This window comes from Mauremys reevesii, linkage group 7 (genome assembly GCF_016161935.1).
Source record: "Mauremys reevesii isolate NIE-2019 linkage group 7, ASM1616193v1, whole genome shotgun sequence".
Taxonomy (NCBI): Eukaryota; Metazoa; Chordata; order Testudines; family Geoemydidae; genus Mauremys; species Mauremys reevesii.
The window spans coordinates 43,073,609-43,093,692 of NC_052629.1; the positions used below are offsets into that span (position 1 = coordinate 43,073,609).

Sequence of the window (20,084 nt, forward strand, 5' to 3'; positions counted from 1 at the left end):
CCCTTTATACTTCTGTGTTGTCTCAGAGTTAGCCCCCCTCATCCTCCACTCTCCCCTTCCCTACTCTTTTATCAACTAATAAGAATATTTTTCAAGGAATAAAAATAGGACTCCTGGCAAGCTGATGGTAATGCACTGATGTTTGCAACTAGAGAAAAAAGGTTTTTTAAGTAAAATGAGATTTACCATAGCTGTTTTTAATTCAATGTAAAGTTGTGTATAAGCTGAGTTAAGAAGGGAGTTAAAAATAGAGAAAAAGATGTTTGACTACTTCTGGCTTGCTTGAATGACAGCTTACATACACTAAAATGTAGAATCTATGTTTCTCTGAAGAGCTATGCAAAAAGCAAAACACCCAGCAACTTCTCTGAATAGGTGAGTTGTATATCAAAGTTTTCACAAAATTGGGATGGAAGAGAAAAGAGACATACCAAAAGATAACACCTTTGCTCTCACAAATTTTAAGACCAGTTCATCTGAACCACTGCTAAAACTGGTAGAAAAATATTGGTAAGTTTCCCATGTGTAGACAAAGCCCAAGAAACAGGATTATCTAGTTGACTGAGCATAAAACAGGAAACCAGAAAACTTCTCAGTCCTGTTATCTCTGCCACTGTCCAGTTGCAACAATAATTTTGTACTTATACAGCATTGTATAATTTACGCTATTCCTCAAAACACACCCTATCGTGTAAGTAAATATTATCCCCCATTTTACAAACAGAATATCGAGGCTCAGGGAGGCAAAGTGACACGTCCAAGGTCACACAGGAAGTCTGGGTCAAGACCCAGGTATCCAGACTCTCAGGCCCATCCCTATCAAGTGGATCACAGTCCCTGTTCAGAAAAGGCACTTAACCTTTCTGGTTTTATTTCTCTTTATATATTGTTTATCATCAGCACAAAACATATATATAGCATCAAATTACTCCGCCCTTTACAAGATATTCCATGACCCAAAGAGCTTTACAGTCATGATTCCACCTTAAAAGTTTCTGGGCTCTCAAAATTCTGGAAATAAGTCAGAGGACATCACAGCATTCAGTAAAATGGCATTAAAAGCCACAAAAGGGATTTTCTTTTGCCATTTTGTACAGCCCAGCTAAGCACCTACATGGAGGTTTAGGCCCTAGTCCTGCAAACACTTATGTACATGCTTCGCACCTGAGTAGTCCCAATTAATTAAACTGCTTTAGGGTTGAATTAAATGGCACTACTCATATGTGCATCAGTATTTACAGGATTGCAGCCCAAGGAACGATGATCTTATAGGCAAGACCTTGGGCTGTGAACCAGGAGATTTGGGTCCTATTCATGGTTCTACATTGGTTAAGTCAAACCAGTTAGCCTCAGTTTCCCTATCATAAACTGGGGATGATAATCCTTTCCCCCTTCCCTGACAGGGATAAGGCCAAACACACTAACATTTGTCAGGAGTTCTGATACTATAGTGATAAGTGTTTATAGGCTTTTATATCCCAACAACTACCACCGCAATCAATCCCTAAACAAACACAGACTATCCTATACTTACATCACTGTGACAAGTAGCCACAAGACTATACAGCACAGGTTTGCACACATGGTAAGATTAACAGCACATTATTTCCCTGAGTAAAACTGTATGTTTTTGATTAGATAAATTATTCTTTTCTGTCATCCGCTGGTATTTCTGTATAGTGCATATACACCCCATAGTACCATCAACTGCTAAGGCATGCATAACGTAACAGCAAATCCCCATTGGGTACTTCATGAGATAGATGATTCCAGAGCCAAAGAGGTTAATTTTCTTTTATAGAGGAAGAAGTGTGACTTTACATTCTAAGTTTGTGTAGATCAGGTTAAGCAATAATTCAGGTTTAATTTAACTAAACCGGAGAGATAGTTGGATGACTATGTAATCTGACCCTTATACTGTAGCCAGAAAAACACTCAGCATTGAATATATCTCTTACATAAATGGAATAAGGAGCAGCACTTTGAAGAACTTCTATTAAATTGCTCTGGACCTTTGTTTTACAACTTATGATTATGTTCAACAAAAAGTGTTTAGAAAAAACTGAGCATTATTTCCTCAGTGATGTTGCTAAGATACTACTTGCAGGTGCATAAATCATTGCAAGCTTTCTTTGTGTAGGAAAGGAAAATAAACCTTCAACAACAGCCTTTTAGAATAGCTGACCATTTCAGTTCGTTAAGGTAGGTGAGCCCTCCGGTTACAAGATTCTTTTTGCAACTCATTTCTATGTTGGAGTTTTCTGTTTTGCTTTTGTCTGTTTACAATTTTTTCCATGAACAATCAGGTTGCCATACAAGAGGCAGGCAACATAGCAAAACATGTAATGTGCTGATTGCCTTCTGATTACTATTTTCATGTGCATTACTGTTTCAATCCACATACGCCCAGGAGAGAACACCCCACTCTGATGTAAATTTACATATTCAAACTGCTTGAAACAGCAGCAGAATTTTTAGCACATTTATAATGCAATTCACGGATTGATACTACCAGAAAACAGACACATTTTAATTCAGTGTAGATTATAGTGCTCCTCTATCACTGAAATAAAAACATTATTTAAAATATGAAGAAAAATAAAATACTTTTAAAGCAAGCATGGAGGAGATCATGGATAACAATATAAAAATACTGATCTACTTCTCATTAAACTGACCCCACCCCCTAACACTTGGTACGGCAACTCTCATCTTTTCATGTGCTGTAATATACACTGCTTATTGTATTTTTCACTCCATACATCTGATGAAGTGGGTTTTAGCCCACGAAAGCTTATGCCCAAATAAATTTGTTAGTCTCTAAGGTGCCACAAGGACCCCTCATTGTTCTTGCTGATACAGATTAACATGGCTACCACTCTGAAACATGCTGCACAGATTAACACTTTGACATAAGCATGTTTACTGACTCCAAACTAGGCAGTCTGCCAGAAAGTCTTGTATTGACCTTCAAGTGGTTTTACCAGTCTACTCAAACTCAGCTAATTACCTGGATACATGAAACCTGAGAGTACCTTTCTGGAGTATGTACTGACTCACCATGTGGGAAAGTCATCTGTAACACAAGTCTTAGATAACAGTACTCAGTGAACAGAAAAGCCTCCAGATACTCTTGACCAATGTAAAAGGATTTTTTTGTTCCATCTCTGTAACTTGGGAGGTTTACTGGGTTTTAATAGTACGTAACAAGTGGGAGCTTTTCTGCCTGTTTAGGCATTAAAAAGAAATACTTATGTCCACTTTTAGTTCTGGTGTAACCCAGCATAATTCCAGTGAAGTTAATGAAGTTGTATCTACTTACACCAGAGCTCAATTTAGCCCTTAGATTTCAAAAACCTGGTGTATTAGGATAACAAGTAATTCATTCTGAAGAGAACCAAAACACACAACTAAGTTATCCACATTTCTGAATATATTGATATTTGTTATATGACACAAAATTGACGTTGTAAGCCAAGTGAAATGCAAGATCAACATTTCAATTATCCTTAGTCAATAGTAACCATGCAGAGTTAAACAAACTGACCATGCTAAACATTCCATGAATCCCATAAACATTTGCATGATAACCCTACTACTGTCAATGTTCTCTGTTTGCTGGATCTTTATATAAAGGACTAAGTTTAGCCCTAGCATAAACAGGCACAAGTCCATTAACATGCAAGTTTTGTGCCTTTATGTAGACATGTGGTTCTCAAACTATTTACCCTTGTGGGCCGCACATGCACTTCTCTGTGTGTTATGTGGTCCACATCCATATTATATACACACACACACACACTCTAACTGTATGGCCCCGAGGATTCACATGAGCCACTGCTGTGTGCTGACTGGGCCGCAAGCGGCTGTAATGTAACATGTCAGCAAAGAGACATGCCTTTATGCACAATCAAGGAGTAACAATATTTACAGGTAAAAGTATTAGGAAACTTTTTAAGAGGAAAAAAAGTGTTGGTGAAGAATGAACATAGAAAGTTGTGCAAAATGTAACAAAAAATCACTGATTTGAAAGATTTTTAAAAGATGTATTTAAGTATAGAAGTTTATGTATTTCAGAGACAGGACGAGCATCACGTGAGAGTGGTTGTAATGATAAATTTAATTATTCAATGAATGTGCTTAAGTATATTTGTCATATAAAAAAACCATATGTGCCATACCCAGTTTAAGAAATGTCCAAGTTTTTGTTGATACAAACAGTAATAGTTTAGTCTTGTATAAGTAGTTCTTTTATGTACTGCTGCATTAAAGAATTCGTATTCCTGATTACTGGTGGAAAAAAAGATCAATTTGCATACAAAGAACTTTGAGCGTATGAGCTTCAAGAACAAAAAATACAAATAAATTTCAGCATTTTAGCACTGAAATTATGTGTACACAATACCTAAAAGTTTAAAAACTTCTTGTTGAAGTGGCAATTCAGCACATCTGACTGACTTCTGGGGACATATTTACTAATCTGTGCTAAAACAGATGATTGCATATTAAATATAAACATTATATTTCAACTACTGATTACAAGAATAAATATTCGCAAATTGTGACACAATATTCAAAACAATAGCCCCTTTTAGGTTAATCTGTTATGTAAAAATTTTAAAACCAGTGACCTAGTGCTATACTTTTAGGGCCAGATTTTTCAGAAGTTCTCAGCATCAGCAGTTCCTGAAAGGCTGGTGCCAACTGCAGGTGCTGAGAACTTTTGGAAAACCTAGTCCTTAGAGTTAACTTCTAACGCATGTAGTCAGTTACCATGGAATTCTTACTCTAATGTTAGCGCATAATAGCAACCTCAGCCTGCTTAGTTTCATTACAAACATCTGGAATGCATAGATACACATGGTGAAAATGAAGCAAGATATCAATACAGCATCTAAAGGGCATGATCAAGGAAATCAACTGGAGTCTTTCCAATGGGCTTGGATCAGGCTCCAAAAGAGGAACGCAAATGATATGAGAAATACAAATCGATTTGTATGGCATGGCTGTCAAAGTGCAAAAAGAGGAGAACTATGTCATGCTGAAACACATTTCTGGCTTTCAGAGCATGAGTGTTCTAAGGACCACATATGGCAATGGGCAACAATTAAATACTTTAAAAATTATCACAAAGCTGGTTTCAAGTGCCTAAATCTTTAACAGAACACTTGATAGACTTCCAAAGACAGATAAGGACATTATAAAAGAAAATGAAGCTTTTTTTTGTTTCCGTGTTTACCTACTAAGACAGAGGCTCAAGGTTCTGTGTTCCACCTACAATAGCTGACAAGATAATTAGCATGCAAAATAGCATGAAGAATTCTGCTTCTAATTCCACAAGCTCTGCATACCTCAGCAAAGGAGCTAAACCTCAAACCTTTTTGACAAACACAATGGTAAAGACCTAATTTGGGTCACATCTGTTTTCTCATTTACAGAAAATTATATTTATATATTTATATAAAAATAAAAGCATGTGACAGTAAGGGTCTAACGTTCTTAATAGAAAGCATCAGGAAGAGTGTACAAGGGATCCAGGTGGAGGAAAAGAGAAGGGACAATGCTGTCACTTTCAATATTAGAAGATTTATCTTTCCCAGTAAATTGACTACCAAGGTTGTTTAGTGTTAATAGATAATCTAGGTTCTAGCTCCTTTAATATATCTAATATACAGTAGAGAATCTAAGGGTTAGAATTATTTCCAACTATTTCACCTTTTTTTTTTGGATGTAGATAAATATCACTCTTCTTTCACTGGGTATATAAGTATTAACTATTTCCACCAAGACATCACCTTCACAGCATTAAACTGGAGTAATTATAGAATTGGCATTTGTGCTGCAAAGTTTATGGGATAAGTTTTCCAATAAGCTCCTCTTTGTGGGTGACTAGTGAGCCACAATCAAATGCAGATGTAGATTTGAGTTCTTAAAGAGGCTAGTATCCAGATTTGCCCTGAGAGCTTTAGCCAACATAAGGATTAAAATTTTCATCTCATCTACACTGTTTTTCAACAACTGAGCCTTTACCAGCTTTGGCCGAAGGGGTTTTTGGCCCTGCAGTGACATAATGGGCTCATGTACCACCTCTCATATTGGCTACTCTGTCCAACAAAACCTGCCAGGCTTTGCTGGCAGTACACACCTTTTCCCAAATGTAACTGATTTATCTCCCTCTCCAATCTCAGCTTGGCTAGGGGTTGACAGCTCCCCTTTTTGGGCCCAGGAAGCATAGTCTACCTAGTAAAAACCCCATCAGGAAGGAAACAGTTCTAAATTGGCATCTTACCACTGATCAGGAACATACAGAAGTGACCTCTTCATTTACCTGTTGCTGAACCTGGCAATAGGTCCACATTTGAATACAAAGATGCTCTAGGGGTTTAAACTTCTAAACACTGGGTGTTTTATAAACTGCATAATCTAGAGTGTTTTAAAGTACAGCTAGTCAATGTGGACAGAATCAAACTGTTTAAAAAAGGATAATTAAGGTAAACCTTGGTGTTTAAAAACACATCAGGTCACATGGTGTAGGACCCAACATTAATGGGGCCTCTGAGGACCTAGTAGTCTATTTTTGAAACTCAAAGTTCTAGTCTTTGGCTAGAAAGCACTGCTGGAAGACCACAGCATGAATGACAAGCAGCATCATAACCACCACACAAAAGTTCATTGAGGAAATTATTTTGACATCACAACCTACAGACTTAGAACCCCTAGTTTAGACTGTAAAACCCTAGGTGAGATTTTCTTGTCTCTTCCTCCTTAGCATCAGCACCTATTAGTCTCCTATTCCACAGCTGTACACAGTATAGTTGTAGCCATGTTGCTCCCAGGATATTAGAGAGACAAGATGGTTGAGGTTATATCATTTATTGGACCAACTTCAGTTGGTGAGAGACAAGCTGTCGAGGACTGGACTTCTCTTTCTCAGACTTACTTTTGCTATATTATGGCTCTTTGAGATGGACAAGCATATTGAAATTCCATTAAATCACAAAATTCTTTAGTTATTACCAGGAGAACATTGCAGTAAATTTAGCTGATCCTGCAGAACATTTGGTAGGTACCACATTTACCATGTAGTGTAGTTGATCTTTCTGATATACAGTTGAACCCTGTTATGTCGCCGGCCTAGGGGTTTGCCAAAAAGCGTCGAGATAACCGATGATCGAGATAATCAGACGGGCGGGCGGCGAAGCGGGGACCGGGGAAGCGGGGCCAGGCGGGCGGGCGGTGAAGCGGGGACGCGGGGAGCGGGCGGCTGGGGACACGGTGGGTCAGGGACGCGGGGAGCCGGGGCCGGGGGGCCAGAGGCTGGGGACGCAGGGCTGGGCGGCCGTGAGCGGGCGGCTGGGGACGCGGGAGCCGGGCGGCCGGGACGCGCCAGGGCACGCGGGAGCCGGGCGGCCGGGACGCGGGCCAGGGCAGGAGCCGGGCGGCCGGGGACGCGGGGCCAGGGCAGGAGCCGGGCGGCCGGGGAGGGATGCGGCAGGAGCCGGGCAGGGCCGCCGCCGGAGTTAGTAGTTTACCGGTAAGTGGCAAATTCGGCGCTCTTCTGTGCTCGAGATATTAGGGTTCAGCAAGATTAAAGAATCGACATAACCGATGAGAAACCGATAAGACAAAGAGGGAGTTTGGCGGTTCCACTTCTAAAACGTCAACTTAATACGATTGGCAAGTTAACCGAGGTCGAGATAAATGGGTTCGACTGTACTACAAAGCTAAAAGATATGACCTCACCCACCTTCTCTCTCCTATTCCGCAGGCAGTTTCAGTTTACTTATTTTAGCCAGAAGGACATAACATTTCCTGCTGTTTGGTTGGTCGGTGTGTAAAATGGAAAAATGCGTGACAAGTTCTCCACTAAATTTTTGGGGACTCAGTAAACATCTTTGCAACAGTCTATTAGAGCTTGTGATACAGAGTTACAGGTCTGCAGAATCTCTCAGTTTTAAGTGACACCTTCAGCAGAATTGGCCAGTTTTTGCATATGTAGTGGTAGCTTTGTAGTATATCAGAAAGATCAACTACACTACACGGTAAATGTGGTACCTACCAAATGTTCTGCAGGATCAGCTAAATTTACTGCAATGTTCTCCTGGTAATAACTAAAGAATTTTGTGATTTAATGGAATTTCAATATGCTTGTCCATCTCAAAAAGCCATAATATAGCAAAAGTAAGTCTGAGAAAGAGAAGTCCAGTCCTAGAATACAAATGCTGCAGATAAAGACCAGATATTGCAAAAGAAATACAATTTTGCAAAGCAAAACTAGCAACATGGTTTTATTTGGTGTTGTAATGATTTTAAAATGGGGGTGAACGTGTTGAATTACAACAATTTCTATTTCATATGCCTTTTTCCCTAACCTTCTGCTCCAGACTCTGATACATGTCCTGATGCCAGGGCTGGCTCCAGGCACCAGCTTATCAAGCACGTGCTTGGGGCGGCCACTCTGGAGCGGGGCGGCACTTTCAAGTGTTCGGCGGAGAGTCCCTCACTCCCACTCGGAGCGAAGGACCTCCCGCTGAATTGCCACAGATCGCAACTTTTTTTTTGTGTGTGTGTGGGGGGGGGGCGCCTGCTTGGGGCGGCAAAACCCCTGGAGCCAGCCCTGCCTGATGCTTACAGCTAACTACATACTCTACATGCACTGTAATCTATACTCCACGTAATAGATCAATATACAAGAAGCCAAATTAGAATAAAATAAATTCTATTTTATTCATCATTACCTACTCCAAAATATTTCAACAGACTTTCATCACTGCTGAATAATTTTCTGAATCTTGGCTGTTATTAAGCTTTGCTCTTGCATTAGTAATACTCTAAATCTAAGAAAGCATTGCATCACCTACATTAAATAACAGCACACAGTATTCAGACAGTTTCCCCATGACAAGTTCTATGAAAATTATTGAGGGTTTGGTGCAAATCATCCCTAAGTGTTCTCTGTCTTGATCATACAGATGGTAAACATTCTTCTAACATGATTGTTCTTGAAAAAAAGATATAGAAAAATCTCTCTTTAAAAACCATCTGACATATTTATCCAGATTAAGGTACTGACTTCCAGCTTCTTGGTAGTTGTCACAGTTCATCTCCTCTGTAAATTTTTAGCTGGTGAATTATATAACCCACAGAACCACCACAGCTGGCAAAATTATTTTAATAAGGCCACTCACTCACCAGCAGTCTGACATATTTTCTATTTTTACCTTGAGCTTTATTTAGTGGTTTTGCAAGGTTAAATATTTCCAAATTAACCATCACATACAATGTAGTAAGGGGGCGTCAGAGTAAAAATGTGAACTGGGCAAAGAGACCTACGTTATGAACTCGGGTTAGAGTTCTGGTCTGAGAATTATCTTCTCTTTAATTGTAAGTACTTTTATGTACTGTAGAGTCTGAGCAGCTGTTACATCAATAATGGTAAAACTCCAGTTCAGTGACAGATTATTCAAACAAATTAAATATATCAAATCCCACAGCCCGATGACAGCACAATCAGTTTGACTGGTCTGTATGTACCATTTCTCTATTCTAGTCTGTACTGAAGTAGGAAAGTGAAGCTTCTCCAACATCTCCAGTTACAATATTAGTGACAAAAACTGATAAAAAGATGTACATTTACACAGTTAATTCTACCCTTTTACATAAAAGGTATTATACTCAGTCACTTTATTTCAACAGATTAGAATGGTTTTCTCCTGTTTTAAAGGGAAGCCTGTCAAAAGGAGCAAATAAATCAGTATCATCCATTAACATCAGTATAAGATTAACACAGGATTTAAAAAAGCAGATAATGACTAAAGCCAGTTCCATTTTAAAATTAATTCCCCACTCTTTGTTGGAGATTCAACTTCATTCTGAAATGGGTTTGAATCTCTTGGTAATTCATATTCTACAGCCCAATACCTATTAAAAATAACCTGATTTAACTCAAAACTGATCATCAGATGGGCTTGAGAGAACATGTTCTATAAAAACCATTTATCTTAAGTATAAATTTTTCTTCTATTATGTTCAAGGGCCAAGTAATAGCTGTTAATTACTTTAATCAGGGCCGCTGATTGTAATTTAATTTTGCACACTAAGGACACAATCCATTAAATGGATTACATGTGAGCAAAAGTTGAACTTAAACATCACATTGCATTAAAAAAAAGGATATTTTTGCATTTAGTTTCCCTTTGTAAAAAAAAAAATTCAAATCTCAGATGTTGAATTTCATGCACTGAGGTATGAAAGAGGCACAGTTTCCCAACTTTGCTGCTCCTGTTGGTTAATAATTGGAGATAATTTTCTGTTGCACTCAGTTAATCAGGCAACAGCACATCTGTTAACATTCCCAACAGAGAAAGAGTGTATTTTTCTTTTATAAATGAAAGATAAAAATTTGAAGAGGATCTCTTCAAAAAGAAAAAAAATTACAGAGCAGTTTTGTGCCTCCAATCTTCTTCTGTTCCTGATATAAATGTCATTTCAAGAAGGATTTTGTTGTATATCAGTCTCAGGGCCGGTGCAAGTATGTTTCACACCCTAGGCGAAACGTCCACCTTGCGCCTCCCCCCCGCGCCCCTGCCCTGAGGCACGCGTGCCCCCCACACACAGCAGCTCTCCCCCTCTGCCCTGAGGCGCCCCCCTTGCGGCAGCTTCCCCGCCCCCGGAGGCACCCCCTCTGCCCCAGCTCACCCTGCTCTGCGCACGAGCACCCTGAGCACGCCGTGGCTGCTTCACTTCTCCCGCCTCACAGGCTTGTGGCACCTAAGCTGATTGGCGCCGCAAGCCTGGGAGGCGGGAGAAGTGAAGCAGCTCACCCCTGCTCCACCTCCTCCCCAAGCACACCATGGCCGCTTCACTTCTCCTGCCTCCCAGGCTTGCGGTGCCAATCAGCTTAGGCGCCGCAAGCCTGGGAGGCAGGAGAAGTGAAGCGGCCACGGCGTGCTCGGGGAGGAGGTGGAGCAGGGGTGAGCTGGGGCAGGGAGTTCCCCTGCGTGCCGCCCCTCCCCCCACTTGCTGCAGGCAGCCCTCCCCGTGCTCCCCTACCCCAGCTCCCTCCGCCTAAATGCCGGTGGCGACCGAAGATCCGGCCACCGTGGTCGCTGCCAAAGAAAATGGCGCCCCCCCAAATCCCAGCGCCCTAGGCAACCGCCTAGGTCGCCTAAATGGTTGCACCAGCCCTGATCAGTCTCCAAAACCGTAAGCTGTCCCAATAGTGGTCCCCCCCGTTCCTGTCTAAACCTACCTGATCAAACCAATTGTAGAACATGTGTGTTGTGATGTCAAAGGGAACAGGGCTTCATTTGGTTCTGCTAAAAATTTCAGGGGTCCACTGAACATGCTCAAGAGGAGTTGTTTTATTTTTTTATTTTTTAACTCTCTCCTCTCTCTTTCCAGAAAGGTGATTTCTCTGGAGATGTTACAACCTGGGTGAATTTACCTAATCACCCTCTGCTAGTCTCCTCCTTCCCATAAAAAAAACATACAATTCCACAACACATACACAATTGCATTTTTAACACAATGTACCCCAAAGGTATTAATCCTAATTCAAGAAGGCTTAATTTAATTCAGTAAAGTTAATTCCATACGTTTTCTTCAGGATACTGTCAGTGTGTCACATCCACTACAATAAAATAAAATACAGTTTAAAAAACCAGGGTTAACAAAAAATCGTGCCTGTTTTTGTAGCTGACACTGCTTTAGGAACACTGGTTTTGCCTGTTAGGTTCACTCCCTCTGGGGCACCTGGCATTGGCCACTGTCGGTAGACAGATACTGGGCTAGATGGACCTTTGGTCTGACCCGGTATGGCCGTTCTTATGTTCTTGTGTCTTCATAAAGCAAATCTGTTAGAAATATAGTACACTAACCCTAATGTTAGCTTCTGAAGTGTCTAAGATTGCCTGTTGATCTTGTTAGATATCTTTACACATCAAGGCAATGCAGGCAATCGTATTTCTAGCTATGAGTACCCTGCTTTGCACAACTCCAACCATGACTACCACCTCTGACCTATGTTAGCTGTGAAGTTCCCTTGGATTACACCAATTTAAAAAAAGAAAGGGTATGGTTACATTTACACTATGTTGTTAATGAGGCCATGCAAAACAACAGCCATCTGGAAAAGCTATTGGATTTCCCATGGGTCTTCAACAAACATTCACAATTTTCACAACTGAAATGCATCTGTTCATATTGGTCATGAAAGTCAGCATCCTCCAGTGTAACGAAAGTCAGACATGTTAAGACTAGCTAAATAAATGTTGAAATGAGATGCTGTGATTTAGGAATCTGTTGATAGTTAAAGTTTAAAGTAACACTAGTTAATGCAATCATCGCTTCCTTATTTACACAAGATAATAGAAATATGTACTTTTTAAAAATCAGTATTCTGCAACCCAATACTATCGTCTTATTTGCATGCCAGGAAATGAAACAGACCTGTCCAAAATAAAGTTTGAGTACAAACTGTAGCTTTTATTCTGAGTTGGAGGTTAATACTGCTAAAGTCTGAATCAGGAACTTCTGAATAGCAATGTAAAAGAACTCAAAAGACCAAGAACAAAATTCAAGCAATATTTCATTTTCTTTTTAAAAATCAGAAGAATCTTTAAACGAAGGAAACATTTTCTAGGGGCTAGATGTTTCCAGCAAAAGGAAGAGACTGACCATGCACTTTAATTTTTCTATACCCAATCACTTGTGTAGAACGATTTGTTTTAATTTCAAGACAAATTAAATTGAATCACTATAGTACATATCAAGCACAAATGTTTATGAACAGGGATAATTACTTATTTGACAGACAATCTTTGCTATGCGCCATCTATTGCATATGGTAACATTTCTATTGGTTTGGTTTGGTTTTTTCAAATGAAGAGCCGGATTTTCAAATGTGCTGAGCATTGGAGCTGCCACTGACTTTAAATGGAATTGTGAGTGCTCCGAGCTACTGAGTCTTTGAAATCAAAACCAGGCTCTCATTGTCATTGGATTAGGAACATCAGATGAGTAAGTAACAAACAACAGATAAGTTTTCAAAGCCATCTTGCTTCAGGATAAGTCATCTTTCAAAAAACGCAAGACATTCTTCCTGAGATTTAGCAGTATAGGATTTACAGAAACAACTATAATAATCACAGAGATCAAATAATAGAACACACAAGTTGACAGTTTCAGACTCAGGGTACTACTGGAAATAGCGCTAGAGCTAATAAATTTGGGCGTAACAGTTTAAAAATTTGAGATTATTTAGAAAATATTCTTTATATTCTGATTACCTATATACAGTTGTATAAAATACAACATGCACAACATGTTTCTTAGGCTACCAAAACTTTTCAAGTCAGCACACAGAGAGAAAAAACACAGTAACTTACTTGGTTACAAAACTAATCAAACTTGATTTTTAAACCTGTAACCTTGTTTACCAGAGCAGATCAAAGTCTGGAACAGACATGAAAGAAGTGCACAGTAAGGAAATCCAAGAGAAAGGAATCCAAGAAGCACATAAACAATCTCCTGCTGAGTTGCTATCCTCATTAAGTTTGTGTGTTCCCATGTGTAACATTACAGAGCAACTCAGCAAATGGAAGGTCTCAAGAATCATGAACTTTCCTAAAAGTCTTAAAATATTAGTTGTGCTGCTCAAAAAAGCAATTATTTCACCTAGGTTTTCCTTAATGATATGTTGTAATATTATGATGCTAATATTGATATTAATTACTGTACACATAGTTTATGTTATTTAGAAGCTCTCGTTTCTCAGTTTATTTATGATGCTTTGAAAAAATATATCATTTGTTCTCAATGATTTAAATGTGTAAAATGTAAATGAGTTTTAAAAGATTAAAATATCAAAGTTTACTTTGAGTAGAAATTTGCAGAGTTACACAAATTAAAGTTTAATTTCAATAATACAAATATAAGCAACCGGTACAGAAATGTTAGGTAGTCAAACACCCATGTTACTGGGTTGCTAGTATTTGTAGAATTGTTTGTCAATACTATCGTGCATGAGTTGCCAAACAAACTGTACAATGTACAGCCAATATAACAAAGCCAATTCTCAAATATCAGCACTTCTGTTTAGGCCAGGTCTACACTAGAGACTTTTGTCAGAATAGCTATGTCAGTCAGGTTATGAAGACCAACACAGCTGTGACAGCAGAAGCCCCTAGTGTAGAGACAGCTATACAGCTGTACTTTGACCCACACGGCTCACTCGGGGAGAGGAGGGCCAGGGCTTTACTATACCAGTACAAAGCACAGCTTTGCCAGTATAAGCTGTGTCCACACTAGGCGTGCTTTGCTGGTATAGTATACCAGTGTTCCTGTGCCTGTAAAGTGACCTTGTGTAGACATATTAAATAATTACATTTATCCTATGGGATATAGTTCAGGTGGGATGAACTTCTTACATTCAGCTGGTCTTCCAACCAGACCTCAGGTCAAATCAAGGCCCCAATTCTGCAAGTGGATGGAACCATGCACCTATGTGGGGTCCCACTGGCTTCAGTAAGGGTCCACCTGTATGAACACGATTGCAGGATCAGGGTCTAAATGAAGAGTGCAGGGCATTTTTATTAGATGTTCTAAATGGGCTGCTTGGGAAGAATTTCAACATTTCAGGTCCACTGCTGTATAGTTAGCAGGTTCTCTAATTCAAGTACACCTCTACCCCGATACAACACTGTCCTCAGGAGCCAAAAAATCTCACCGCGTTATAGGTGAAATCACGTTATATCAAACTTGCTTTGATCCACTGGAGCGTGCAGCCCCTCTCTCCAGGAGCTCTGCTTTACTGCGTTATATCCGAATTCATGTTATATTGGGTCGCGTTATATCATGGTAGAGGTGTATTCAAATGCTCCTAACCTCCACCCTCTAGTTAAAAAAAGGCTACATTTTCTCTCAAATTTCTCACCATATACCTGATTCACCAGGTAAGAAGTTTGCTGGTATCAAATTGATGGTACAAAAGAAGCATAACAACTGTTCATTCTCGTTGTTTTCCACATTACTGAATCACTTTCTGAAGGAACTTTCAAATACCCCATCTTATTCTCATTAGAAAGTGATATCCTATGTTGACAAAATATATTGTTTTAAATTCTGCATTAAAAAAAAAAGAATGTAAGACAGACAAACTAATCTTGGTCTTTAAAAAAGCCACTTTTTAAAACTTCTGTTTTGTCTGCAGCTTTCCAACTTTACTTCCTTTCTGACAGGAAGTTGCTGCTATCATTGGAAGGACTGCTTGTAATTCCCTGGATCTGCCATTGCAGATGGCAAGGAACAAGCAAGAGGGGTTGACAAAGGCCTTCCATCATCCTCTTCCATCTGAGATTAGCAATCAAGAGGGGGCTGACTTTTGGCATCTAGAAGACACTTTCAACAAACTATATTTGGATAGAATGATCAGAGGAGAGACAACAAGCTTGGATGGTGTGGAAGCAACTTCTAACAGCCAGAGAAGATGGACAACGGGCTACCAAAATAATCACTCTAGCAGAACAGCAGCATTGGCAACCTATTTCTGGATGGCCCACTCGTTGAAGAAATCTATGCAATTTCAAATATGAGCTGGCAAGAACCACTGAATTTTCTCCCCTTCATTTATTAAAATACTTTCAATATAGTTGCAGCTTTTTTTCTTCAAGAGGGACTGAATGTATACTTTTACTTCTGTGTCCTTCACCAAGATGTTTTCCCTACCTCTACAATTCACAGTTGCCATTCAGTGACGAAAATGAACTTATAATTAATTCAACTCTTCCCTTGGGGACTATTTTCCTCATCTCTCTCAATGGAAGCATGACAGAGTAACAACATTGCAACCAACGCCCTGTATCATCAAAAAATGCCAGTGGCAATATTTCAATAATTTTTCCAACTTTATTTTGAAATGAGAAAAATAGTCATCACTGATCCTTTCCTATGTACCGTTTCATTTTTGATCAACTGGCATTTTCTGATGAAAAAACATTTTGTCACAAAAATTTGCAACTGGCTCTACTATTCTATAAACCGTATACAGAGTTGGAATTAAAAAAATTAGGCTGCCTCAACCAAAGTATAAAATATATTTTTAAACATTACACATTATAAAATCAGATATTTTATGGTTGTGCAAGTCAATGTATAAGAACTATGTAACAACATTCAATATTTCTACCAAATATTCTACCAAATTCATGTCCATTTTGGTCAATTTCACAGTCATAGGATTTTAAAAATCAAAAATTTCATGATTTCAGCTATTTAAATCTGAAATGTCATGATGTCGTAATTGTTGGAGTCGTGACCCAAAAAGAAGCTGTGTGTGTGGTTGGGGTGTCGCAAGGTTATTGTAAGGGAGACTGGGGTACTGCTACCCTTGTTTCTGCATTGTTGCTGGCGACAGCACTGCCTTCAGAGCTAGGCAGATGGAGAGAGGTGCTTGCTGGCCCGGATCCTAGCTCTGAAGGCAGAGCCATGCCAGCAGTAGCACAGAAGCATGGCATGGTATGATATTGCCACCTTACTTCTGTGGTGCTGCCTGCAGAGCAGGGCCCTCAGTCAGCAGACGTCATGCTCTAGATGAAGGCAGAAGTTCAGAAATAAGAGTGGCATGGGATGGTATTGCCACCCTTACTTCTGCCCTGCTGTTGGCCGGGCGCTGCCTTTAGAGTTGGATGCCTGGCCAACAGCTGCCACTCTCCAGCCGCCCAGCTCTGAAGGCAGCGCAGAAGTAAGGGTGGCAATACTGCAACCCTCCTAAAATAACCTTGCAACTCCCTTTTGGGTCAGGACCCCCCAATTTGAGAAACGCTGGTCTCCCCTATGAAATCTGTATAGTATAAGATAAAAGCACTCCAAAGACCAGATTTCATGGGGGGAGAGCAGATTTCAAGGTCCATGATGTGTTTTTCATGGCTGTGAATTTGGTAGGGCCCTAGATATAACTTACAGGAAACTAGACATTTTTATGGCGCAAGAGAGAATTGAATGAAAGTCGGGAGGTAGATTAACATCTAATAATAGATTTAACGAGAGAGAATACATTTATTAGACCAAATGGCTTTTTCCTCTGTAGCACTTTTATATGCTCTTACCATTAAGCTTGTGCATTTCCAGTCCAGCATGTTTACAAAGAAATGTCCAAGTAAAAAGTGCAGATTCTCCACAATAGAGCCCAGATTGAACTGAGGCCATTAGGTGATACTGCAATACAAATTAATACTAATAGTCTTGCATCATCAAAAAGCTATCTTCCTTGTCCTTTGTTTAGATCACATAATCCCCTTTCTGAATACTCCCCTGACTCCCCTTCCACTATGCATCAAACTCAAGCAGGTTTCCTCCTTCAAGGTTCTAGACCAGGGGTTCTCAAACTTTTTCTTTCTGAGGGCCCTCCCCAACACGCTATAAAAATTCCACAGCCCTCCTGTGTCACAATAATGGTTTTCTGCATATAAAATCCAAGGCCAGCATTAGGGGGTAGCAACAGGGCAATTGCCTGGGGCCTCATGCCACAGGAGCCCCCACAAAGCTACATCACTCAGGCTTCGGCTTCAGCCTTGGGTAGCGGGGCTCAGGGCCTGGGCTTCAACCCCATGTGGCAGGGCTTTCTGCCCTGGGCCCCAGTAAGTCTAATGCTGGCCCTGCTTGGCGGCCCCCCTGAAACCTGCTTGTGGTCCCCAAGGGGGCCTCAGACCCCTGGTTGAGAACCACTGTTCTAGACAACTCTGCCCCTTCCTACCTAATCAACTGTCACTTGAATCAACCTCTCCCCTCTGCTGACAATGGTTCCCATCCTTGACGTCTGTTCACAAACAACTCTGTGCTTTCTTTCATGCTGCTCCCCTGTGCAATTTAACTGAGGACAGTCCATGTGGATGAGTTCGACCTTTCCCTTTAAAAACCTATATCTGCCACAATGTCAATAGCAAATCAAATTTACATGCATAATCTTCACAAACCATAAACAGCTACATGCTTTCTCCCATGCTGCCCCTTAGTCCTGGAACTCCCCATAAATATCTCTCTTCTCTCAGAGTGAGTGTATACTCTAAGAGTGTATACCGGGGCTTTTGTCTGCATTGTATGTCAGACATAGCTATGCCAACATATTTTTTAAGTACAAGCCAAGCCTTACTTTTCTCCCTGAAGTAAGGTTTTACTACTGTTGGCACTGCAGTACTAACACAGCTCTGGGACAGTGATTTGGATTTTATTCTGGTTCTATAATCAACTGCCAAAATTCTTCTGGCTCCAAACTGGGTACCTGATCCATTGAGTTTATAGAAGTCAAAGGCAGTCAGATGTGATACTGGCCACATCGATCCTTTGTGTACTGTTGGCAGGGCCGGCTCCAGGCACCAGCGCAGCAAGCAGGTGCTTGGGGTGGCCAACGGAGAGGGGCAGCACGTCCGGCCTCTTTGGCGGCAATTCGGTGGGCAAGTCCCTCAGTCCCTCCTGGCGGGAAGGACCTGCTGCCGAATTATGAAGCGGTGGCGGCTGCAGAGCTGCCAAAGTGCTGCCAATCGCAGCTCCTCCCCGCCGCTTGGGGCAGCAAAAATGCTGGAGCCGGCCCTGACTGTTGGCTACCATCAATACATCTGATATTTAAAAGAAGCCAGCTGAATTTGCAGGGCTGATTATATAACAATTTTACTCATAAGAACACATTTAATCTGAGATCAGAAAAATTTTAAACACCCATCTCACAATGCAATTTTTACAGTCACTTTAAATACTTATGCTAATGATAGAAAGCCAGGGATGATATTAGCAGGAGCAAAAAAGTTTAGCTTACAGAAACCATTCAGTCTACCTGCAGAGAGTAACCCACTTGATGAATATTTCCCTCAATAACAAAATAAGAACCTAATTTATTAGAATATAAAGTACCTTTTTCTATCAATACTAAAAAAGTTACGTTTAATTGAATAAGGTCCTATTTATATTGGTCAGGGAATCTGTTAACAGATCTCTAGCCAACTTTGCTTACACACAAAGTCCCTGTGAGAAAGCTGCAAAAACTGATTATCTTGGTAAATGTAGACTTGAGAAAATTATTCTCCACCTCCCCTGCAATGTGTGTTAAAACAGATAATAGGACAGATAAGGGAAGCAGGACCGAGGATAGTTTACCAAAGTGAAAAACTCAACAAATTTACTAGGTCCTTAAAAAAAAAAAAAAAAACCATGATTTTAAACTAGGAATTAGCATGTTGAGCTCATTTTTCTATTAATAACAGTTCTTGTATGGATACATATAAAATGCAGACATTAGGTTAAATGCAAATAACTCAAATTAAACAAGCAAACACATAGATTTTGACACAGAGCAAGGACTACACTTAAGTATCTCACTTATCACATACTTGGATATTTATATATTCATTTTGCAAATTTACTGCTCTCTATAAGCACACACACAGCCAAAAATTATCCTAATTAACCATCTCAAAAATGACCTAAAGAACTCCACATTCTACCTTAAAAAAAAAAATCCTTTCCCCCCAACTGAGGAAAAGCCTAATAGATAGGCCCTGTAACATGTTCTGTAGGTCAAACAAACTTTAGGTTCTATTGGTGCAAGGGCAAAGCAAATTCTAGAACTGAGGGCACCCCCCTGAGAATGTCCTGCCTTCCGACTATAGATATACAAATGTAGGGATTAGCATCTCCATCGTCCCAGTTTCTCTCTATTGTCAGGTTAAAGCACAAAGAACTTTTTGAAATACACAGGATGCAAACCATAAAGGACTTCATTGATGAAAACCAACACCTTGAATTCAACCTGAAAAAACATGAGCCAGTGCAGTCTCTGGAGCATAAGTGTAATATGCTCCATTTGTGAACCACAACTAAACAAATGGGCTGCCATATTCTGCATTTGTTCATATTTCTGAATGGTCTTCAATGAAAAAGAGCACTCCCATAATCAGGCTACAATACTTTTATGCATAATAATCATGATTGCAATCTGGCCTCATTAGATCGCATGGGCCACTAGTTTAATTAATTGGATATCAATTAATTGCATAAATCAAATGGTTTTGAGGTCTACATGCTGCTCTCTATAA

At 40.0% G+C, this 20,084-nt stretch overlaps 1 protein-coding gene across 4 annotated transcripts in view; it reads right to left on the reverse strand.

The window, feature by feature from the left end:
* STOX1 (storkhead box 1) overlaps positions 1-20,084 on the reverse strand; it is a 35,279-nt gene that overhangs the window by 8,759 nt on the left and 6,436 nt on the right. The window lies entirely within an intron of this gene.